Genomic DNA, 24,325 nt, shown 5'->3' on the forward strand with positions numbered 1-24,325 from the left:
TGGTAAGGTATGATGTGTTCAACCATTTTATTTCCTCAGGAAATAACAAGTCATCGGAACTGAGAAGTATTTCTTTTTATGTAAACTTTACCCTTTCCTTTGGTTATATTTACACCGATATCATATTTTTCCAGTGCATAAAAGGAGAGCTACCTACTAAAAGAAACAAGACAGGACCGAGGTTGTTGCTTTGTCTTAAGTAGACAACATAAGTTTATAAATTAGTTTGAGCAAAATAAATTCTTTATCATAATTTCTTGACATCAGTCTTCCCAGCAACTTACAACAGATTTAAACTTTTTTGGTGCAAACTTGAAAATTTGTCAAGGCAACAAGAATTAAAACTGTGCTTCCAACTTAGTAATCATCGACACGAAATCCCTTCAAAATAATTAATTTCATGATAAAATGTTTTCGGAAAATGGAATTATTCTTGAAAAAGCGTAGATATGTAATTTTTGAAATTAATTTAGAGGGAATAGATCGATTAACAGTAAAAATAAGTTGATTGAATTAAATATTGATTAAGGATTAAAGGAATAAAAGTAATTTAAAAAGAAATTGCAATATCTGAAACTTCAGTCAACTGATAAACCTCAGACATATCGTTTGTTTTTTCGGCCTTGGTCCAAACCAAGACGTTTTTTTATAATATCTGTCCCTTCAGTCTTAATGTAATTAAAATTTGAATAATTTCATGTTTTTTGTACCGACATACATTTGGGGTTGATCTATTTCTAATAGCTTAAAGAAGTACTTAAGTATAGTTAATTATATGAACTCATATCCAATAACATAGTTTTCGAAAAGCATATAATGTTGTACTTTATATATGAAGTTAGTTCAAAAATGACAGTATTTGAAATGTAGAATAAATTTTTTTATTTGTTGTGTACACTCTAAACATATATCAATGAGAATTTTTGAGGAAATGCATCATGAGTAGAAGAGCTTGAAGACGATGTCTATATAAGCATATTGTGTTGTACTTTATTTATGAAAAGTTTAAAAACGACGGTATTTGAAATATGGAAGAAAAATATTTGTTTCGTACACTGTATACATATACAGTGTTGTCGAGATCAGACCAACAGCTTCCTTTATGTACAACCCCCAATACTGCCAACGGGTGATGTCGTGCTAAATTATACAGGGTGTAAATAAATGTTTAGAATTCATGTTTTATTGTATTTAAGTGACAACGAGTGGCAAGATACACAAAGAATACAGGAGAATATGCGTGAATGCAACAAAATATTTTAAAGCACAGTCCTACGATTAGTCTTAGAACCTGGGCCTCAAATTGCAACCTCTAAACTGTTTAGTAAACAACTCAACGTAAATATTCGAAGTGTCTACCATTGTGGTTGAGGCACTCTTCCAGATGACTGTCCGTGTCTTGCATTACATTTGCAACCACTAAACTCATGACGCATGGCAAGACTAATGGTATTGCCGTCTTAGGTACTTCTCGTCCGTTAAGGCTTGATGTAGGGGGATATGATTATGCCTGTAGTAATGCCCTTGTAAACTGGCACGAACAGTAGAATGGCTTAGTGCAACTTCTTGTTCCACCGCTCTACTACAAGCATGAGATTGGCTTCAAAACTTTCTACGATGTCAAAGTCTGTATCCTCATTACAGACTATACAGTCTCTTCTACGTTCACGATCTTGCACTATCGAAATGACGAAAGTCCTCGCATCCAAATGTCGGTGTGGAGACCGTTCGGCATAAAGCACTACCTTTAGTTGAACCAGAGAGAATTTTACACATGTGTAAAATTCTCTATGGTTGAATGTTACCGCGACCTTCACCCAAAATAAACTTGCTGCCCAATTTTTCCTGGTTAGAATAAGTTGGCATTTTGCTAGGAAACGAGACCAACTACTGTAATTCTACTACTTAGCGACACTGAAAGCCCCTTTATATCTAAAAAGACCGGAAGTTCCTCAAAGTTGAGTTTTCAAAGATTGTCAGCTTGAGCAGCAGGTCATAGTATGTATAGTGGTGAAGGTCGCTTTAACATTCGACACGTGACACCACGGTATGTTTGGTCCTCCAATGTCCTGACCCTATAGGTCCAAACAATTACCATCCAGTTTTTCGGCTCAGCGTTGCGGTATTGCCGGTCCCATTTGAAATACAATTTCTGTAGTGTTACAATTTTAACAATACGCCTGTTAAAAAGGCACAAATACCGAAAAAAGAAACCATTGTAATAAAGGTCGGCCCCCTAACCTTAAACTATGAACAAAATAAAGAAAACATAAAGGTTTCTTTGGGAATGACTTTGAAGCAGAAGGTCCGAGTTGTCTGAGGAACCGAGAAAAAAGGCCGTAGTGAAAACTAATCGTCGTTACGTAGCAGTTAGGACCGAATTTAATTAGTTAGTCTCGTCTTTTAGCAAAATGCCAGTGTATTCAAACCAGGGAAAATTGAACATGATGTTTACGAGGATTACCCAAAACGGCAAAACCTTTGCGTGAACTAATTGAAGCCGATCCATTATTTTTAGAAAGGTACTGTTCTCTGACGAGGCTATTTAAGGATGGTACCTTAAACCTTCATAACGTGCATTTTTGGGAGGGCATTCTTGGAAACCAAATTATCGGACCCTTTTTCTTGATAAGAAAATCTCTGAAGGCATTTACTTGGACTTCCTGCGTCATGAGTTCGTTGCTTGTAAAGTAATTGAAAGACATGGACAGATGAAGAGTGCCTGCACCACAATGGTAATCACATTGAACATTTACGTTGACGTTGATGTGTACCAAACGGATTCGATTAGAGGTTGTAATTTGAGGCCCAAATTCCAAGACTTATCGTAAGACTGTGCTTTAAAATTTTCTGTTGCTCCCCCCACTTGACTGGTATGCTAGGTGGTATTTCAGTAGAAGAAAATTTATTGAATTAGGGATAGCGAGAGATGGCTAGTGATATGGCTTAGTTATGGGCTAGACGCCCTTGTTTTATTGGCAACATTATTACATTGAATGTTGCCAGATTAAATTGTTGCTGGTGATTTGGCGAACTATGCTAATGATATATTAAAATTTAAATGGAAAAGTTTCATTTTGACACATTCGTTACCCTAAAATTTTGTGTTTGGAGCCTATTAATGCATTATAGTGATAATGTAATTAATTTTAGTGTTAAATAGGAAAACATTTAGGCTGAAAGAACAACTGGCGTAGTTTAATCTTATTTTGTTATTTCAGTTAAGGGTTATCTATAGTTACCCAAAAAAAACCTGTTGTTTTCGATTAATTTTAATTAAATATGATCATTAAGTTGAAATTAACGGCTTATCTTCTTTTACTAGTGTTATTTCAGTTTATTATACGAGTTTGAACAAGAAATTCTGCAAACTTTAGAGGAGTGACTGTTTGACTCTTGCAGAACAATCACTACTTTGCCCCAAAACTTTTAAATATCACGCCTTTTCAATGGCTCTCTTTTCAAAATGGGGAAAAAAGCTTTTAAATGACAATTTAATTAATCGTAAGAATTAAACAGGAAAATGGAGGCTGGGTGAAAGATTTGTTAGTTTAATTATAAGGTATCCATGAATTTACCCAAAACACGAATCTTTCACATTCTGGGAGCACTGCCGTGCTCCCAGCCAAGTCGAGCACTGACATCCTTTTCTCGAAGCAACTCGTGGCACTTTTAAGCCCACTGTAACTTCGTGATGGGTATAGGTGAAAGTCTGAAATTTTGCTTGCCGCGAGGACTGTCAATCCTAGCTATTGTTTCCAAATTTCAAGTTCCTACCCTATATGCTTTTCGAAATATCGCAGGTGAAATTTACCTTATTTTGTCACTCACTCACTCACTCACCGATCATCAAAATTCTAAGGTACTTCTAGAGGAGATAGAAACTTAAAATTCAGGATTTAGTTTTCATTTATTTTATAAAGCACAGAAAAATTAAAACATCCCGAATTTTTTATAAAATTGTTCTTTAGTTCTTTATTTTAAAACTAGATGGCGCTGCCGTCTTTTCAACAGAAATAGTGTGTGTTCTTGATGAAAGGACGTAATGGTCCAAAGTTAACCGAAAGTTAAATATATATTAAAGCTAATAGGAGTAGTAGTTTAATAGAAATGTGTCGTAACTGATGCTACATTCTTTTATTAGGATATCGCGTACAATCTTTATTGCATATTCTCTGCGGGTCGAAAGGGGTAATTCAGCGTAAATATGGACAAACGTTAGCGATTATATTGGCAAACGAAGTACCACGAGAGGGTCTTGTTTTAATATAACTACCGAAGTATAACGAGAGGGTCTACAAAAAGAAGTGAGATCCTAAGAAAAACATTAACATGTACAAAAATGGGCCAAGCCTCGCTTCGTGCCCTCTCCGCCGTAAAAGTTCTGAAATCCCATGTAGAGCCAAGTCTGCCTTTTGGTCTCATTCAATCGCCAATTGAACAATTATGTTATAAATTAAGTACTTTTCCTAATTAATAACCAATATTCTTTGACTCTATCATTATTATACATCTTTGTTCGTATCAAAAATATCGTGACTTGGCAAGCGCAGGTGTACATAAGGTTATGCATAACTCGCCTTATAAACTTGTAAATAGGGTTATGCATAACTCACCATAAAATTTGTACATAGGGTTGTGCATGACTCATCTTATAGTCCTGGTCCATATTGAAGTAACGCCGCCGATACGGCGGTCGCTCATTTTCGGCGGCGAAACCTAGCGCCATTTTCGGAGGTGCAATGCTGCCAGACACATTTCCCCAGTATTTTTTGGACTGATTGTCGTCGGCTGTTATTCATTCCGTATTTGGACACAGAACATCCCCAAAGGTTAATTTTTGTTTACCGAAACTTTAATTGGCTTAATTTCAATACTATTTAAATAAATTGGAAACCTCAATTTCTAAACGTGGAACAAAATATAGTAAAAATTAAAGAATAAGGCTAGGACGCTGCCATTTTATAATTGTGCCCTACAGTTCTCTCAATTATGAAGCAGACGATAATCAGTTACCAAAACCACGGCCCACCCGCTCACTGACGTGATCGAGTTAGCTATGCGAAAAAATCCCTCTCTCCGTAAATGGCGGCCGATCACGTGATTTTATTTTTCCCGCGGAAAACGCCGCGGGATTCTTGAGAACTATGCGGCGCTCAAATGGACCAATACTATAAACTTGTACATATCCCCTCGACCATAAACGATTTAGTGAATATCCCTTCGACTTCCTTTTAATATTACTTACTTGCGATTGCCAAGTCACGATATATTTGATGCGAACAAAGATGTATAATAATGATAGAGTCAAAGAAGATTGGTTATTAATTAGGAAAAGGACTTAATTTATAACATAATTGTTCAATTGGCGATTGAATGAGAACAAAAGGCAGACTTGGCTCTACATGGGATCTCAGAACTTTTTAGGGCGGAGAGGGCACGAAGCGAGGCTTGGCCCATTTTTGTACATGTTAATGTTTTTCTTAGGTTAATTATACTTGATTGAGTTTAATTTAACGGCTTATCTTGTTTATCTTGTGTGGATTTATTTTATAATAAAAGTTTCAATAAAATATTAACTTAAATTGCAATTACCCTAAAATTTTAATGTATGCGCTTTTGATGTATTTTAATGATCATTTAGATTAATTTGAAAGTGAAATAGGAAACTACTGTGGCTGTACGAAAAACTTGTGATGTTTTAATCTTAATTTGAGCGTGGTTCGTGAGAGTGGATTAAGCTTAAAATTTATTTGAATTTTTTACCCTATTTGCAATGTTTAGTGCAGTTTAATATTTTTGCCATATATTCATCATTATGGTACCCTAAACTTTTGGGTAGTTTAAACAGTTTATTTAAAAGTTATTTGAGCTTTTATCCAAAAATGTATATTTTGGTTTAATTTCACGTTAATTATATTTAATTGAGTTAAAATTAACGTAGGATTGTGTTTTAGCAGTGTACATTTAGGCTATAAAATGAGTTTAAATGTATACTTCACCTTAATTGCAATTTTTAGTGGAGTTTTCGATTCTTATTTTACCCTAAACTTTTGAATTTCGCGCCTATTAAGGTGCTTTCGAGATAATTTAAATTAGCTTAAGTGTGAAAGAGAAAACATGGGGCTTTACCAACGGCTTGGTTAGATACAATCTTAATCAAGGACATCATTTAAGAGTTATCTGAGTTTTCATCCAAAAAAAATGTACATTCGGGGTTTAATTTCACGTTAATTACACTTAATTACGTTGAAATTAACTTGTCGTCAGTGCTCATTAAGCTTATAAAATGACTTTTAATAAATAATTCACCTTAACTCTAATGTTTAGAGGAGTTTTTTTATTATTTCCAACACATTGCGTTAAATTTTTATCATATCCTGTGCTAGGTTTGTGGTAAAGATTATCTATACAATATGTTAATGAATGATGTTATTCTATAGTTTAGCTTGAATACCAGTAATTAAATCAAATACCTATACAATTCATAGCAATTTAAACCAATAAACAAACGGCAACGTGGACTGTGGAAATAGCAAACAACGTAACCCCTCCGTTTCTAACGTGGTTACGTTGAGAGAATCTGTGATGTAAACATGAAAATTATTTGACTAATTAAATTATATAACGACACTGTCCTCCTGGATTAACCAGCACCACTGTTACTTATGAATTAAACAATCCACTGTTGGTAACAAATAGTTTATAAAATGATAACGTAACATCACAGTATAACTGATTCAATAGGACCAAAATTGTTTTAACGAATAATCTGGTCCTCTACATTGGTTTAGTTTTAAGGAATTATATCACACACCTTCACAATTAGTAGCATTTTAGTGAGATTAACAAATAATGAAACCGCGTATACCTGTCCTCAAATGAGAATGTTGAGTGAACTGCGCTAACCAGTAACCTATACACCACTCTTTTAACTGCCGTAGGAAAACACATTGAACATTTTGTGATCTTTCCTGTAATATTTTGAAGTTGAATTCTTCACAGGGTGAAAACACTACCGTTGATTTCTAAACCATTAACAAATAATGAAACCCAGTATACCTCATACGTAACTCTCCGTTTCCAACGTGGTTACGTTGAGAGAATCTGTGCTGATGTAAACATGGAAATTCCTCTACATTGGTTTAGTTTAAGGAAATATATCACACACCTTCACAATTAGTAGCATTTTGGTGAGATTAACAAATAATGAAACCCTGTATACCTCAGTCCTCATATATTTGTTTGTAGCAGGAAACGAAGCAGACTGCGTATTTTTGGAATACAGAGCTGGAAATGAGCTTTTTTTATCTTGAAAGGGGAAAGACTATATAAATACTATATTACATAGACAAACTAAAATACAACTTAAGCCTTGGCCGTAAAGAACGTTCAAAAACTTACTTTAAATGATATAAAAACCTCTGTTAACTGTAATTATTTACCTGAATTACTTTTCTAGACGAAAATTCGACCTGATAACGACCTATTTCTTATTAAGGGTGCTACAGTTAATTAGAAAATACATATAAAGGTGCTCAAGCTCGGATGAAATAGTAAAGTAATCTGTCAGCGTCTACTGCTAGATAGTCTGACTCAAAAGTAATTTTGACGTACTTTCAGAATTAACTAAAATTAACATACTTAGAGTTAATTGATTTAAATTAAACTAGCCGATAGCACACCTTGAATACATAATTGTTAAATTAAGAGTATTCCGAAAAGTAACTTCGCTCTAGTTTTTCAGTTAGAGGTGGCTAAATATCACGAAAAACCCCATGTTAATCTCCATAGGAAAAATGGTAAAAGCATGTGAATTTTGCTTTAACGTTACAAAAGAGTATCAAGTCATATCTACAAGGGCCTACCGGCCCTGTAGAATACAAAAAATTAAAAATTAAAAAGAAAAGTTGAAAATTCAAAAATTGTCCACCGATCGTCGTTCCTTCACTAGTAAGCGTTCCTTATGACCGGATCAGACGTAAATTTGCCCAGGCCTGTAGTATTTCTTTCGCGAGGTGGATGGCCTCCCAGTTATTCGGTCGGTCTCCTACCGCTAACATCTCCCGTAAGCACAGCTCACGCGTCATTCCAAGCCAACGGTTTGGGCCCCTAATTTCCTCCAATATGGGACAGTCAAGAAGGACATGTTCGATGGTTTCCAGCTCATCATCTTCACATATGGGGCATTGTGGATTGTCCCCAAAAATCTGGAACATCCTCCAGGCCGTGGGCAAGGCCCCGGTTCTCGCCTGGAAGTAAAGCGAACTGGTTCTGTCGTTGTTATAAAATTTCTCGAGCGATGGGTATGGCTTTTCTTGGTATAGCTCCAGGGTTGGGTGTTTTGCAAGGTCTTCCCTCCACAGTCTCTGCGACGCTTCCAGTACCGACTCGCCGATCACGTTCTGCCATGACCGCAGTGTGGTCACCCCTTGGCGCGATACATTTGAGCCAAATTTCCCGTCCAGATGTTCCGTACGGCGAACCCATTTTGTATTGAGACCCATGGCTCGGATGTACAGGTACATTTTTTTCGCTATTCGCTCGTCTTCCATGTACCGCAACCGACCCAGGTACCTCAGTTTACTCGTCGCTTCCCGTTCTAGAAATGTTGACCAGCCCATTTCCCCTTTAATTGCACTATACGCCGTAAGGAAGTTTCCTCCTACCGCCAGCTTTCCGACCGCATTCTGAGCCCGTTCGAGGGGCTTTTGAGTCGTGTCCTTTACGCATAATACCTCGTTACCGTAAGTAAGGCTTGGTACTCCAAATGCCTTCCAGAGTGTGCGTGTGACTTTATATTTGTCGAAGGAGTGAGCTCCTTAATGTTTGACAGCCCCTGCTAAACGTTTTGCCTTTGTACTTAACGCCACTTCATATAGCTCCAGATAATTGCAGTCAGTACACATTTTTACACCCAAATACTCGTATTCCATTGCACTTTGTAATTACTGGCCTTGAATATTGCATACAGGGTTGGGTTAATGGTCTGGATTATTGAAGATAAGTATATTGCACTTCGCAACTCCAAAGGACAGACCGTGGTTATCGGAAAACTCGCCACATAGGTTCAATAGGCCTTGCAATTCAACTGCATACCCCACCGAGATGAAAATGTCGTCCGCAAATAGTAAACCAGGGATTCGACTATTTATGTGCTCGTACGAAGGATGTTTAATTTCAAAGCCCAGTCCAGAACACTCCAGAAGTACCTCTAATGGTCGCAGGAACAATGCAAAGAGTAATGGTGATAGGGGGCATCCTTGTTTTAAGCCCACTCGGCTGATTAGTGGCTCCGTTTGTATCCCCCCGAACCAGTAGCGGTACGTCTGATTACTGGATAGTGCCTTCAGATGGCCAACAAAATCCACCGGAATGCCTAGTTCTCGAAGGACCATCCACAATTTTTCTCGACACACCGAGTCATACGCTCTTTTTAGGTCAAGAAACGCTACGTACAAAGACCTCTTTTCCTGACGCGCTATTTCAATCGACTGGGTTAAGACGAAAATATTGTCCGCTCCTCGTCTATCACGGCGGAAACCGTTCTGTAGTTCTCCCAGTAGTTTATAGGCTTCCGCAAATTTTTCGAGGCGGATCTTTAAAAGCGACATATATAGTTTCGCTACACACTGGGATAGGACGAGGGGTCCGTGGCCGGTTTTGAGCCTCCCTTATAAAGGAGCTTAATTTCTGTGAGTCCCCATGTATTAGGTATCTTCCCAGTCACCAACACCTCATTGAAAAGCTTCAACAACGCCAAACGACCCAGCTCACCAAGACTTTTCAATAACTAGTTAGGGATAGTATCCGCACCCGCCGCTTTGCCATTGGGCAGCCGTGAGATGACTAGGTTTAGTTCCTCAAAGGATATGGGTTCCATAAGACTCGACATCGTGGAGTCAACTGGAATCTCTCCAGATATTAATAAACGCTCGTGGATTGAAAGGAGTTTAACCTCTTCCGACTCTGCGTACGAGGACAGGATGGTCCTGACCTGTGCCGGATCAGTGAAGGTTGTACCCGTCTCATCAGCAAGTCCCGTCATGTGCTGTGGCAAAGGCCGTACTCGGAAGAGTTTCCAAAACTTTTGGGTAGAATCTTTGCCTGCTTCCTGAATTTCTGACGCTATTCGTTTGTTACAATCTGATATTTTTCGGGCTACTAACTGCGTTACGGCTCGTTTCTTTTCGATGTATGTCTCCCATGCCTTTAATAGTACGGTGCTTTCAATCTCCGCTTTCCGAAGGGACCGTACCCTTCGATTGGCCCTTTTTCTATCCATTATAGCCGATTTTACTTCCTTATCAAACCATCGTTTCTGTATTCTACGGTTACTATCTGGCCGAGTTCGTCCCAAACATGATTATATAAAAAAGTCTTGGTTTGGACCAAGGCCGAAAAAACAAACGATATGTGTGAGGTTTATCAATTGACTGAAGTTTCAGATATTGAAATTTTTTTCTAGTTATTTTTATCCACTCAATCCTTAATCAATATTTAATTCAATCAACTGATTTTACTGTTCGCGCTCTATATCAATGTCAACTACCGATGTGATTGACATTGACGAGAATGGTTGATACGTGTTCGGTCAGCTTTATTCGCACATCGTCTTGGGAGAGTAAGACGTCACAGTTTGGACCATCTTCGAAAATGCGTTAAGGCGCGTTTATAAGCGAGCGAGAAAGGGTGCTTTCGCTTGTGTATGAAGCCGAAACTTCATCGTCGTGATCGGAAAAAGCTTGCGACGTCAGCGTACACTAGATAGTTATGTTTATAAAGGCGCTGGGACTCTCGACTCGAGAACTGATTGTTTTAGAACGAGAGAGTTAAAATGGCGACGATGATTGAGCAACGCATAATCGTTATTAACAGCAATGGAAGGTTTATTACTAACCAAAAAGAAACTATTGCTGTTAAAAAAGAAAAAACAGTTGGAAAAGAAAAAGGAAAGAAAAGCACGAAGGTGGGGAACTCATCCAATTTGGTTGAACCGGGAAGAGAAGGGATATTTTCATACGTTGGTAAGCCTTTCCTGTTTTACTCTATGTATTTTGCATCAAATTTATATATTGATAACACTAGTTAGTGAACATGAGAAATCTTGATCAAGATTATTTTTGCAATTTTGTTCGAATGTCACCAGAACATTTTGATGAGCTAGTAGGCTTGATTACAAGTGATTTAAAAAAATTTCCACCATCAAGAAAACCACTTTCTCCAGCTCATCGTTTAGCCATACTATTAAAGTAAATCTTCAATTATGGTTAAATCGTGTGTATAAAAATTAAAAGCAAATTATAAATTTTTCAGATTATTGGCCAGTGGTGACTCTCTGACTAGCACAGCTTTTGGGTTTAGAGTTCATAAGTCTACAGTCCATACTGTTCTTGTAGAAACTTGTGATGCTATTTGGAAACGTCTTCAGCCTTTATATTTGAAGGTAAAGTACCAACAGGCTTACATCTTAGATATCAGGCTATGTATAACATTAGTTTTGACACAAGGCACCAACGGAAGTTATGTGGACCCAAGCTGCGTCTGATTATGGTCGTCTGTGGCAATTTCCTAACTGTTGTGGAGCTGTTGACGGGAAACATGTCGTTATCCAACAACCACCAAAGACCGGCTCTATGTACTACAATTATAAAGTACGAAGCATTGATATAGAACAATTATAGCCAGAGGTTTCATTATTTCAAACATTTTAAAGGGCACAAATTCTATTGTTTTGGTGGCTGTGGTAGCTGCAGACTACAGATTTTTAGCTGTTGACATAGGAGGTTACGGATCAAGCTCTGATGGGGGTGTATTTAAAGCGTCCCCTATTGGTCAGGCGTTGGCCAAAGACAAATTAGGCTTGCCACCACCGTGTAAATTACCACGATCCGAAACAATATTGCCCCATGTTTTGCTGGGAGATGAGGCATTTCAGCTTCGACCCGATTTTATGCGTCCATTTTCCGCGAAAGATTTGAATTCAAAAACTAGGGTTTTTAATTATCGTCTAAGTAGAGCAAGGTAGTATTTTCTCATTGTTAGAACATCAATTATTTGCATTTAATAATGCTCCATTTTTATGACAACAGACGCTGTAGTGAGAATGCATTTGGTATCCTTGGGGAGAGATGGAGGATATTCCAAAAACCGAAACCGTTGGCTCCTACTAATGTTGACAGGGTGATCAAAGCCGCAGTGGTTTTGCATAATTACTTGTTGACAAAAGAGAAGAGACAACCAAAAAAGTTTATTGCCCTCCTGGGTTTTCCGATTATACGGACAGCTTGGGGAAATATTTTCAAGGGGCACGCCATGAAGAAGCAAATGCTTTTCGTCCCATTATTTCAGCAGCAGCACGAAATTTTACTGAAGAGGCCAAAGTGACACGGAATGCATTTGCCGATTACTTTTGGAGTGAAGAAGGGGAGGTTCCTTGGCAATGGGAAATACCCGGAGTTGACAGAGAGAATGAAATATGAGTACAAACAATAAAAATATTTTTAATTGAACGTTTAACAACAACAATTATTCTTGTTCATTGTCATCTATGTAGTGGTTAACAATTTCAATAAGTTTCAGTTCACATTTTCGCCTCTTTTCTGGCACTACATCCCTCAACAGTTCTACCAGATATTTTCCGAATTTGTCTTCCTTGTCTTCTGTTTCTTTACTATCTGGTTTATGTTCTGAAGCTTTAGCAATAGCTTGAGCAGCTGTTGCCATTACCCCAAGAATACTATCAATGGTAATGCCCATTGGTATTGTTAGTTACAATTTGTAACTTTATGTTTTAATAGTCTTAAATACATTACCCATTAATATTGTCAATTTCCTCGTCAATAGCATCCTTTTCTTTTTCAATCGAACTCATTTTGCTGATGTGAGATGACTACTTTTTCAAACAGTGCTTCTTTTTGTTCAAACCTGAAGATGTTGAAGGGTCTGTTCTACCCGAGGATGTTGACGGGGTAGGTGAACGGCTAGTTGCGCCCGACGTTGATGCCACGATTTCATCTTCTGGTCGTGAAGATATCTCTTCATTGAAAAGAGTTGGCGCCTCAGTTGTTGTGAGAGGGGGGATTGTCAATTCGTCGGAGGTGTCCTCTTCTCCATAATGACACTGTCCATTGGACATAGCAGATAATATCTATACATAGTTATAATTGTTCGATAACCAAAAATGTTGACATTTCACACTAGTATAAATATCTTTTACCTGATTCGCTTCCTTATCCATAATTTGGCTAATATTTGACGATGTGCTAAAAAGATAATTAACATATGAGAACAACTACTAATACATACACATAAAATCATTACTCACTCCCTTCTCGCAAAAACATCTTTAAGGTAAAGTAATTGCTTAAAAAAGGGCCACTTCACTAGAAGGATATCCTCTTCCGCCACATACTCCTGGCCAGACGTCTTTTTGCTTACAGTATGCAAATTGGATGCGAATTGATCTCTCAAATATTTCCATATCTTTTTTGCCTGCGCCTCTTTTTAATGAGATAAAAATTAGAAAACATTATTTACCTCATTATCATTATGCCTAGTGGTTTAAACCGAACACAGTTATCTGATTTGTGATCCGAACAGATGAAATATCTTTGGTTGACTTCAGCTATCAGTTGAACAGTTGAGAGCCTTTTTCACTTCAGATCAGATGCCTTTTTGTGATACACATTCGGATCATATCATATCTGAGATAAAAACGAGATTTTAAACATTTGATTCAGATACCTGTGGCATCGGACGTAGTTTCGGATTAATACCTTTTATAAATTTAAACGCTTGAAATGTATTCATAACGCATATACTTCAAAAAACATCCAGACAAATTGCATATTTGTTGTAGGTTGGATGTCGAGGGATTCGGAATCCCTCGACATCCAACCTACCTCGGAGGGAAACAGTTCAGTTTATTTTCCCAAATAATGACTTGGTACTATAATAAATGTGAGTTGGTAATATACCAAATTTCCGTTATGGAGTTGTCAAAATTTTTTTTTATTGTTGTGCTCAGAGTATACAAACCTCTTGGAGCAAAACCTAGTGTACTAGCCTTCCAAAGACTAAAACTACGTCCTTTTTAGCCACATCGTATGATGAACATCTACGATGTGGGTCTTAGTTTGACCTGGCCTGTTGGTGGTGGTGGCGGCGTCGTGAAAGAGAACTGCCTTAGACAGTATAAAGTTTTTCGATCGTCATTGAAGGGAGAGTGAATGGGAGAGAATTGTAGTGAGGTGATATTTTTCATTCGTGTATTTTAAAAGGAAGGAAATTATGATAGTTAGGTTAAGCCATATACTCTCCCTTAAAAATTTCTCTTACCCGTCGACAATAAGAGTTTCACCCTCCCCTATTTTAACATTCAAAAAATCGAGGGAAATTTTGAAAGCAAAAGCAAGTATTAACTGACATTCATTTTAGAATGGTCTTAAGGCACCGGGATATTACAATTATTGGGTGTTTTACCGAATTCTTTCTCTTTCAAACTCTTCTGACTATAAGTTCATGTTAGAAATTTATAAGAAGTGATAAGTGTGCATCGGCATAAGTCTATCTTGTAAACTCATCGAGGGGATAATCACTAAAACTATCTGTTCTTCGATTCGCCAGAATATTACAATTACGGCATAAGTAAGTTAATACGGGTAATAATTCTATTACCGTTTAGGGTAGGGCAACGAGGGGCTATTCACTCTGATTTTATGTACGGTAAATTATTTAAGCATTGTGAATGATAGCGCTATTCACTCATTAGGGTAAGGTATAGAGGGGTTATCCACTCATTAGGGTAGGGTATAGAGGGGTTATCCACTCATTAGGGTAGGGTATAGAGGGGCTATTCACTCGTACGATGTGGCTACTATTACGAACCCTTGGGTCGCCTTGTTTACTTCGGATTCGCGTTTTCCTCGATTTTGTTCGTTCATGCAGCTGTTCTAGCTTAAAATAGTGGTTCACACATCCTCATATTGTTAGTCATAGTGTTTACTTGAAAGCCGGGCCAAGTAGTCACAAGCACATGCTAGTGCTCTGTTATTTGGGTCAAGAGCTCATTTCGCATTAAAAGTGGATTTTATATTTAAATAATCAACTATTTCTGTATTGTCTTCTAAATGGACTCGCCAGACTCCAGCTAGCTCAAAAAATCGTTAGTTAAAGATCAGATTAGAAAGGCCACGGCTGCCGTCTTGGTAGCAAAAGCCGCAAAATTATGTAAAGCAACTTATATAGTGCTCATAATTCAACGCTGTTTAAATTTAATCTACTGTAAGCACGTAAAATATAAATTACCAAATTTAGTGACTGAACCGTCATTCTGGTTTTCCCAAAATTTGAATCAGTAATTTACCGGGTAAGTTACCGTTTTTAAAACATACATTAATTTCACATCTCTAGGTACGAGGGAATAGTGGTTCCTAGAAGCAGGCAATTATTTTTGTGGCACCAATTTATTCAAAATCACAACATTGGTTGCGATTGTAATTTATTCCACCTATTTCATAAAAATAGAAAGAACTTATCCTGCGAAAGGTTGTCTATGATTTATCAGAACACAGTAACTAACTTTGACCAGGGATCCATGTAATTTTATTAGCAAGAATGGAGATCGGTTAGTCTAAACATGAACCTTCAATCTAGAAGAACCAGAAACTGGGAGGTTTTTTCTGCTTACAACGTCTGTGCGCAGTTGCGGCCAATTTCGCAGGGTACGCGCACCGCCGTACAACTTAAACAAACGTGACGCTTTTGGGAAGAGTACAAAACTTATGTTTTTACATTTTAATGTCTTTGAATCACTCTCACAATTGCCAAATGCACCAATCTTTAATTTTCCTATTTTTAATTATTTTATTAAACTCTACTTTTAAATTGATGCAAAAAAAACTAACATTTGTTCAAAGTCTTAGCGAAATGAGACCAAGCGGCCATTTTACTTGTTTACATTGTACCGTCTTTCTCCAAGACCTTGTCGTCTGATAGCTTTTTTTTTCTCTTTATTATTTTGGGACTTTTTAGCAAGAAAACTTTAACATTGGATCCGCCATTAAGATTCTGGTCCATTATATAGAAGGATCATGGCCTTAATCTTCAGTCCGACTCATTGCCCAGTATAAATCAAATCCCCTCAACTCGTATCGAAAATTTTAAATTATCTAATTGGCTCGCTTAAACTACGTTTCGATGACGTTGCTGACGGAGACGGCCAAAAATACATCGTTCCTTTTTACCTCTGTCGCAATGACCAGCCTCTTCTTTCATACCGCCCCCCCCCGGCCCCGACTCGAGGAAGGGTGTTTGACGTGCGCAAAAAGTACCCTGTTCTCTATTCCTGCTTCTAAAATTACATGAATCTCTTTATCTCTGTCTTGACTAAATAATTGAAGGTTTAAATGTGTACTGGAATGGTTGTACATGTAATCAGTGTATAAAGTTAAACACGGATATCTGTAAAATTAAAAAGATATCTGAACAGATATAAGACTAGAAATCGTTCAGATAGCGCTAGGTCGGATGAAAATTTTCACCTTATCGGATCAGATTTAATAACTGAAAGTAAATACGACGTTCAATGAACTGTTGACGATTTTGCGGGAAAGATATCGCAATCAGATGTCATAAAAGAAGAAACAGTTCATAATTATAAGCACTAATTATGCCTAATCATACTTGGTAAAGAGGCCATAGAAGCCACTTCTTCCCAGGCTGCATCTGTTGCCTCACGATCTTTATGGTGTGGGTCATTTTTCGCCCAAATTTGGGGATAATCGCGAATGATATTAATTAACATTTCTTTAACTTCGTGGTCTTTTTTCCTTTCTATTTCTTTTCTCGCTTTATGCTGTTCTTTTAATTGCTTAAGCGACATTTAAAAAAAAAACACAACCACCTCGATTGCGGAAATCTCGCTATGTCTGAAACCTAAGCAGAATAGCAGACGAAATATTTTTTGGCGTTTTAGTGGATAAAATTAAACACGTGACCCCAACCGAGAGCCTAAACCTAAAATACACGGGCGAGAAGATCAAAGCTTCTTTGAAGCGCTCAGCTTGAGCGATAAGTTAGCGCCGTTTGCGTCTGCTTATAGAAAACCAGCTCTCGCAATTTTATAAACGGTCGCGCGGAAGCCGACGCCGAGTAAAAAATTAAAGCTTCAACTATCAGCCTCAGGTTTTCGCTCGCTTATAAACGCGCCTTTAGAATTTAATTCATATACCAATTTAGAAAAGAGAGATTGCCTTAAACCCCTGGTTGTTAGCTACATCCTATGCATCAATGTGCGGCGGGTAAACCACTTTACAGGGGAAATCAATAAACTAAATATCTACCATTTACAATTTTCTTTTTTTTTTCGTTTGATGGAATCGTCGCTGCCTTCCTCTTAACGGGCGAATTAGGCGGGGTGACGCGGTGAGATGGTCCTGGTTGCGGGGATAATGGACGCGTATTATTTTCCGCGACGTGGTTCTACACAACATTATTTTCCGCGGGGTAACCGCGATGTATTTGCCGTTGATGACGAGATAAACTATCTTTACGCGAAAATGAACTATCGCAAACTGGACACGTAAAAGAAATATTACCGTGTTTGGTTCCCATATGACGGCTGAGGTTCCGCTGGTTGGTGAAGACAGCGGCACAAGTAGAGCAGGAGTACATCTTGAAATCGAATGTGACCATAGCACCCGTTTCCTTTCCCGTTTATACAATTTTCAGGCTTACGTATATATTGTTTCACCCTTTCCCAAACTTCCTATTGGATAGGAATATTTTCAGCCTTAAACAGTGTCTTTTTACGTGGATTTTCCGGGGTTTCAGATTTTACCCATCGACGTACAGAACTCCAATTGCACCTGGTTTTAATATGGTGTAAATGGAAGACCCAAAAAGAGCTTTCTAGAAACAAAAAGAATAATCTATATGGTTCGAATGGATCGACACTTCATATTATCGTATTGGACATCCGAAATTGGCTTATATTGTAGGTGGTGTAAAGTCAACATGACGCTTTGATGTGTAGACTCCCCCAGTCTAAGAAATACACACATCTGATAAAAACCCAAACTCTATCTTGAACTGAACTAGCAGGTACACAATGTTCATCGAGGGGGTTGTCACCCGAGTTACGAATGTATATATATGATATAGGGTTTGACCACCCAGAATAGAGACTGGATATCACCTCGGTCTAAACGTGAAATTGGCATGTTAGGTACGTGTTTTCACCATCTAGATGGTTTGAAACGAGGGGTTCGATATATACTAATTCTATGTACCATGTCCTTTAAGTTATCAGTATATTTCGAACTGGCAACTGATCACCCAGTAATCGGGCTCGATTTCTTCGCGCTTTTTGGGTTTTTTGGGGAATCCCGATTGAAACCAGTGATTCATAGGTGTATGGTTTTTAATCCTACAGTTCATTCTAACTGTTTCAAGTTATATTGTGATTTGGAGAAAAATCGTGGAAAGGATAGAGGTTTTCATACCACACGCTACATGGAACAGGGGGCAATTTTTGAAAATTTGGTCACAAGGTTCTTTTTGCCTCAACGGGATAGCATAGATTTTTTTCGTAGCTTAAACTAAATTTATAAAAATGGTCGTGGGTAGAATTCCAACGTCGATTAACAATACGTGGTCAACTGAGCCGGTAGATCAAAACCCTCCAATTTTAGAAGCCAATGATGATGATAATGGTGAAATAAATGAGGGCCAAGTAATTAATTATATTGTTGAACATGGAGATGATTCCATGGACACTTTCCCCATCATCCATCCGGGGGATATGTAAGTGGTTTATTGATATTATTACTACCATTATTTACTTTCAATATTTATTTTTGTTTTTAATGTACTTATGGCGCTGATTTGGGGATTTTAACTCATTTGAAGATGAGATTAAAATTAACATAAATTGCGATGGATACAGGTAAATACCTTATTATTTATGGTACTGATTGATTTCGTTTAGGGTGTTGGATATAATTAGGATCTTGTTGTTGCCGAGCATGGGATCGGAGGATGTACGTGAATTGTTGACGGCCATGGAGGATTTAGTGGCGTGGTATATTCGTCGTAGGTGTGTACTGAAGATATAGTTACGAATAAGACTATTCATTAACATACATATATTTTTTCTCCAATAGTCCCGTCAGGGGCGAAAACGGGTTATACCCCACACCTGAAGGTGGTACCACATCTCCGAACTGTGATGGGTATGGGTAAGAATCAATTTCAATTATACTTTCATTAATTACGATGCTAATAGCTTCAATAAAAACTTTTTTTCTTTTTATCAGCTTTCAAAACGCTATTTTCACTCAGTTCGTGAGGAGGCGTGACAGTTGAAATAGTTCGGGGATGTCGGCGGAGGTCTGTGATATGCTCTCCACACTTGAGAGGGCACTCATACGACATATCAACGCGACGATATGTGATAGTATCTTATCACGTTATAACATTGCTTATCAAATATGAAATAAATAAAAGTAAATTAATAAAAAGTTACAATTTGAATTTCATTTTTATTCGTCTCCTAAATTTTTATTTACAATTTCCCTGTGGTTATAAATCCACTCGGAAAACAATATACATTTAGATAGTGCACATAAATACATTTTATTATTACCGACAGTTTTATGATTAAGCATACATGTAATCATGGGTCCATCATCGTCGATTTCGTTGGCTTTGGGACATCCAACTCCGTTTAAGTCTATAATAATAACGTTCAACAAAAAGAAACACTTTTCCTCTCCCTTACAAAATACGCGATCGTAACCTTGAACTGCAGATCGGAGGCACTCCCCGAGTTTTTTATATATACAGGCAAGGCTGTTTAGAAGCCACTTGTTTTGGCGGAGAGCGTCGTACGTCAATTCTTTTTCGGCATATGGGGGAACCAGATCGTTTAGAAACAACTTTAATTTGTTATAGCGTGATTGATCATCTACTGGATATTTAAAAAAAAAATATTTAATATACGTGATTTAGGTATGATCATCTTAATAAAAAGAAATGGCTAGTCCTTACATTCTAGTATTTCAAAATAAATTTTAATTATATTACCTTCGGGTGGCGATGATGGATCGAAGATGCTTATCTCGAAATACGAATCAGACTCTGTTTGTGGCGAATCCATGGGCTTCGAGGAGCTGGTGGAAGCGCCAACATTGACATTGGACTCGGAGTTGAGTAAAAATGACTATTGCCGCGTTTCCACGTGCTAACGCAGTCTTGCAGATGCGTAAGATAGACGTAGAATTTCGGATCTATTGCAAAGTAAATGTTACAACACGATCCATTTTAGGAGAAAATGTCTAGACTTGAGTAACTTAACTTCATGTTGAATTGTTGTTCCTGTCCTAATGAACATTAAAATCTCCGGAGGGCGCATATATTTTTTATCCCGTCTGCGGCCATCTACAAATGAAAATATATTAATAAGTATGTAACAAAAGAAACAAAAAAAACAGCTTACTCCATTGTCTCTGTGTTTTTGGACGTACTCAGTTACATCATCTTTGTTTTTTAAATAATGCAAGTCAAGAGATTGCGAATTGGCCCTGGTAGCCAAAAATAGAAAAGCTTCGCCATATGGCGTATCATATTCAAGCGGGCCCCTAGTGAAAATAATGTTAGTTTTTTCTATTATTTGGGAAATTATTCAAAGACACTTACTTGATCTTCCGTTTTGATCGTCGTTTTGCATGTACGTATCGAATTTTCACAAAACTGGGGTTTCGTCGGGAAATAATATATACAATCCAGCATTGTTCAATGCCGCCTTTACGCCTGTCTCCCACTGCACCTCTTTTGCAGGCGAAATAAGTGGCATGGACGGGTCGGACGGTAAGGATTGGTTTGATTGAAAATTAGGTTGATGGCAATGATGGTACAAATGGTATGGACGGGGCAGAAGGCATTTGTGGATCAGATATCACGATTGGTTCTTGCCTTGTTTCTCTACAAACGCGTATATTTTTAAATGTTTGTTCAATTATTCAAAGCATGTAAATTACTTACCAGCAATGATTTCTGATAACAGATGGCTATCAAGTTCATCGTATGATGATCCCTCTTCAAGCTCGTTCAAAGGACTAAGCTTTGCTTTTCGAGTTAATGACTCGTTGAACGTATCATCGTCGTCATTCTCTTCAGAAAAGCTAATTATTTTGGCTCGTTTTCTGCGTGGTTCTAAAATATAGTCAAAACCACGCTTCAATTATTACATATACCATTAAGATTTCAAGTAGTTTGTCTTACCTTTATGTCTTTCGTTCTTATCACCTTCGAATCCCTTAATCTTGCACCCAATTTCCAAAAGAAGTTTCTGGACATATAAAAATATTGAGAAGTATAAATATTTTGATTCATAAAAAGTCACAAATGTGGTTATATAGTGTTAAAAGAATGTATTAAAAGATTGACATAAATCTTACCTCTGAACTTGATTGTGTCGTTTTGTATATTATCAATTCCCAAAATTTCCTCAACTCCCCGAGAAACGCATTTGTACCCACACGTACCAACATAACTCCATTCTACCCCAAGGACGGCTCAACTGCCCGGCAAGGAACGACGTATGCAACTGGTGTGGCAGACGGGGTCATTTTGAAAAATATTGCAGAACTAAACATCAAGAAACCAGTAACCAAGCCCACTACTATACTGCTAACACCATTGCCTGCCACGACCCCAATCAAGAAGATGATACCCATGCCGCCACACGTAACACGGAGGACATGTCCCCAAAACTACACTCTACACACCACCTACCAACTCCAACCAGCTTCTATAACCGCTGACAATCATTTCACCCGGTTATTTACTGTTCGTGATACGGAAATGGAAGCACTCATTGACACCGGAGCTTGTGTAAACATAATTAACTATCCTTCTTTCCTCCAACTTGTGCCACCGCCGCCTCTCGATCCAGGTCTATCCCTTTGCATCACATGAACCCCTTCCGCTTCCGGGTAGCTTCACCTCATCGCTGGCTCACGACTAACTCTTTACCAAGGCTACATTCTACGTACTCTGCCCATCGAAGAAAGCTCCCAATATTATAGGAGCCCGCACTCTCCGCCAGCTAAACCTGTTACCCACGCTGGCCGTGAGATCACCACTCAACGACCCACATCAAACCTCTGACTGGCAATACCTCATAAACGACTTCAATCACCTATTCGAAGGGCTCGGCAAATTGCGAAACTACCAGGCTCACTTTCACATTGACCCAGCCATACCGCCTACAGCGGTTCGTCACCAACGGCAACGCATCCCTTTCCACTTGCGTGACCTCGTTAAAAAGGATCTCGAGGACTATCTCATTTCAGATATTATCGAACCTGCCACCGGTCCTACATCGTGGCTATCTTCACTAGTGATGGTTCCCAAGAAAAACTCCACCGAAATAAGAATTTGCGTAGACATGCGCCTCCCGAACCGTGCCATCGTAAGGGTCCGTAAGACACCTCCCAAAATCGAAGATATTATCCACGCTATGAACGGTATGACGGTCTTCACTCGTCTAGATCTTAACAAGGGCTATCACCAAATTGAGCTTGATTCCGAATCACGTGACATAACCATCTTCTCCACACATATGGGGCCATTCCGATACAAACGCCTCATATTCGGGGCCAACTCGGCTGCCGAAATATTTCAAAAAGCCATCGAAGACGTCATCAAAGGTATCAATAACACTTTAAATACAAGTGATGATATTTTAATTGGCGGAAAAGATATCGAAGACCATAACATTAAACTGCGGACCGTCTTGACAAGACTTTCCGACGCTGGCCTAACACCCAACAAAGCGAAATGCGAATTCTCAAAATCAGAAATAATTTTCCACGGGCATATCTTTGGCCGTGACGGCGTTAAACCAGATCCCAGGAAAATTGAGGCTCTCTCATGCCTTCCAGCAACGCGCAACATCGGCGAGCTTAGAAGCTTTTTGGGTCTGGCTAACTACTGCGCCAGTTTCGTTCCAAATTTCTCTGCTTTAACTGAGCCTTTACGAAACCTCAAAAAGATACTGATTGGGTCTGGACGTCCACGCACCAAGACACCATGAACCTTATCAAGACACGTCTCAAAGACTGTACCACCCTCAGATTTTTTGATCCTCAAAAAACCACTACCGTACTTGTGGATGCCAGTCCCGTGGGTCTCGGTGCGATCCTCACTCAACATGATGCCGACGGAAAAGAATATATTGTAGCTTTTGCTACCCGCTCACTCACTGACACTGAAAGCTGCTATCTTCAAATCGAACGCGAGGCCCTATCCATCGTTTTCGGTTGCGAGCATTTCGATCTCTATCTATACGGCTCAACATTTAATATACTAACGGACCACAACCCACTTGTTACGATCTTCAACAACCCCAGAACTCTTACTTCATCTCGAATCCAACGATAGATTCTCAGGCTTCAACACTACAAATTTCATGTAGCTTACCAACCAGGCAAATTGAATTCGGCTGACTACTTATCACGCCACCCCACAAACTCGCTCGACGATGAGGAAAACTCCCTAATCGCTACATTGCAAGTAACCCCCTTCGGTGCCATCAGCCTTTCCAAAGTGAAAGAAGAAACATCGAATGACAATGTTCTACTTAAAATCAAATCTGCGTTGTATGATCCTAAGCTATGGGATACTAGTACAATAAACGATGCCAATCTCCAAACATGGAATGCTTACAAAATAATCCGCAGAAAACTCACTGAAGAAGACGGCATCATACTTCGAGGCGACCGCATCATACTGCCAAATAGCTTAATAGAACAGGCCATAACCATTGCTCACGACGGGTATCCGGGACTTGTTCGCCCTAATCAAGCCCTACGTGACAAGGTCTGGTTCCCACAATTAAACGACAAAGTAAAAACTCGAATTGATTCTTGTATCCCTTGTCAAGCGACTATCCTTCACCAACAACATCAACCAATATTTATGACCCCACTACCTGACCACCCATGGCATTCGGTGGCCATCGACTACTTCGGCCCAACTCCATCTGGAGATCACATATTGGCCATTGCCGACGAATACAGTAGATACCCAATAGCAATAAATATATCGAACACTTCTTCTGCCCCAGCGATAACAGCCTTAAGAAACATATTTTCCATGTTTGGCATACCAAAGCAAGTTAAAACGGCCAACGGATTCTCTTTCGACGGCGGCGACTTCAAACTATTCTCGAAAGAACTAGGCTTCAAACACCACAAAATAACTCCAAGATGGCCTCAAGCCAACGGGCTTATAGAACGGAAAATGCCCATGCTGGCGA

The 24,325-nt window shown here is 38.6% G+C and overlaps 3 long non-coding RNA genes across 8 annotated transcripts; all 3 read right to left on the minus strand.

Annotated features, from left to right (window-relative positions):
* Positions 1-858: 858 nt before the first annotated feature.
* On the minus strand, positions 859-4,614 carry LOC149621476 (uncharacterized). The gene is made up of 2 exons (XR_016375030.1): positions 3,579-4,614; positions 859-1,140 (listed from the first exon to the last, which is right to left on the minus strand). It is a non-coding gene; the product is annotated as an uncharacterized LOC149621476 (long non-coding RNA).
* A 907-nt stretch (positions 4,615-5,521) lies between these two features.
* On the minus strand, positions 5,522-6,546 carry LOC149621477 (uncharacterized). The gene is made up of 2 exons (XR_016375031.1): positions 6,477-6,546; positions 5,522-6,407 (listed from the first exon to the last, which is right to left on the minus strand). It is a non-coding gene; the product is annotated as an uncharacterized LOC149621477 (long non-coding RNA).
* Positions 6,547-6,834: 288 nt separating this feature from the next.
* Positions 6,835-7,580, minus strand: LOC149621478 (uncharacterized). 6 transcript variants are annotated; one of them, XR_016375026.1, is made up of 4 exons: positions 7,446-7,580; positions 7,226-7,311; positions 7,063-7,135; positions 6,835-6,974 (listed from the first exon to the last, which is right to left on the minus strand). It is a non-coding gene; the product is annotated as an uncharacterized LOC149621478 (long non-coding RNA). The 6 variants fall into 6 exon arrangements; XR_016375025.1 differs by having other exon boundaries at positions 7,063-7,171; XR_016375028.1 differs by having other exon boundaries at positions 7,063-7,171; positions 7,226-7,290; positions 7,446-7,578.
* Between the last annotated feature and the right edge of the window lie 16,745 nt (positions 7,581-24,325).

Source organism: Phalangium opilio, unplaced genomic scaffold (assembly GCF_054372755.1).
Source record: "Phalangium opilio isolate 3A_F unplaced genomic scaffold, DU_Popi_V2 ptg000201l_1, whole genome shotgun sequence".
NCBI lineage: Eukaryota > Metazoa > Arthropoda > Arachnida > Opiliones > Phalangiidae > Phalangium > Phalangium opilio.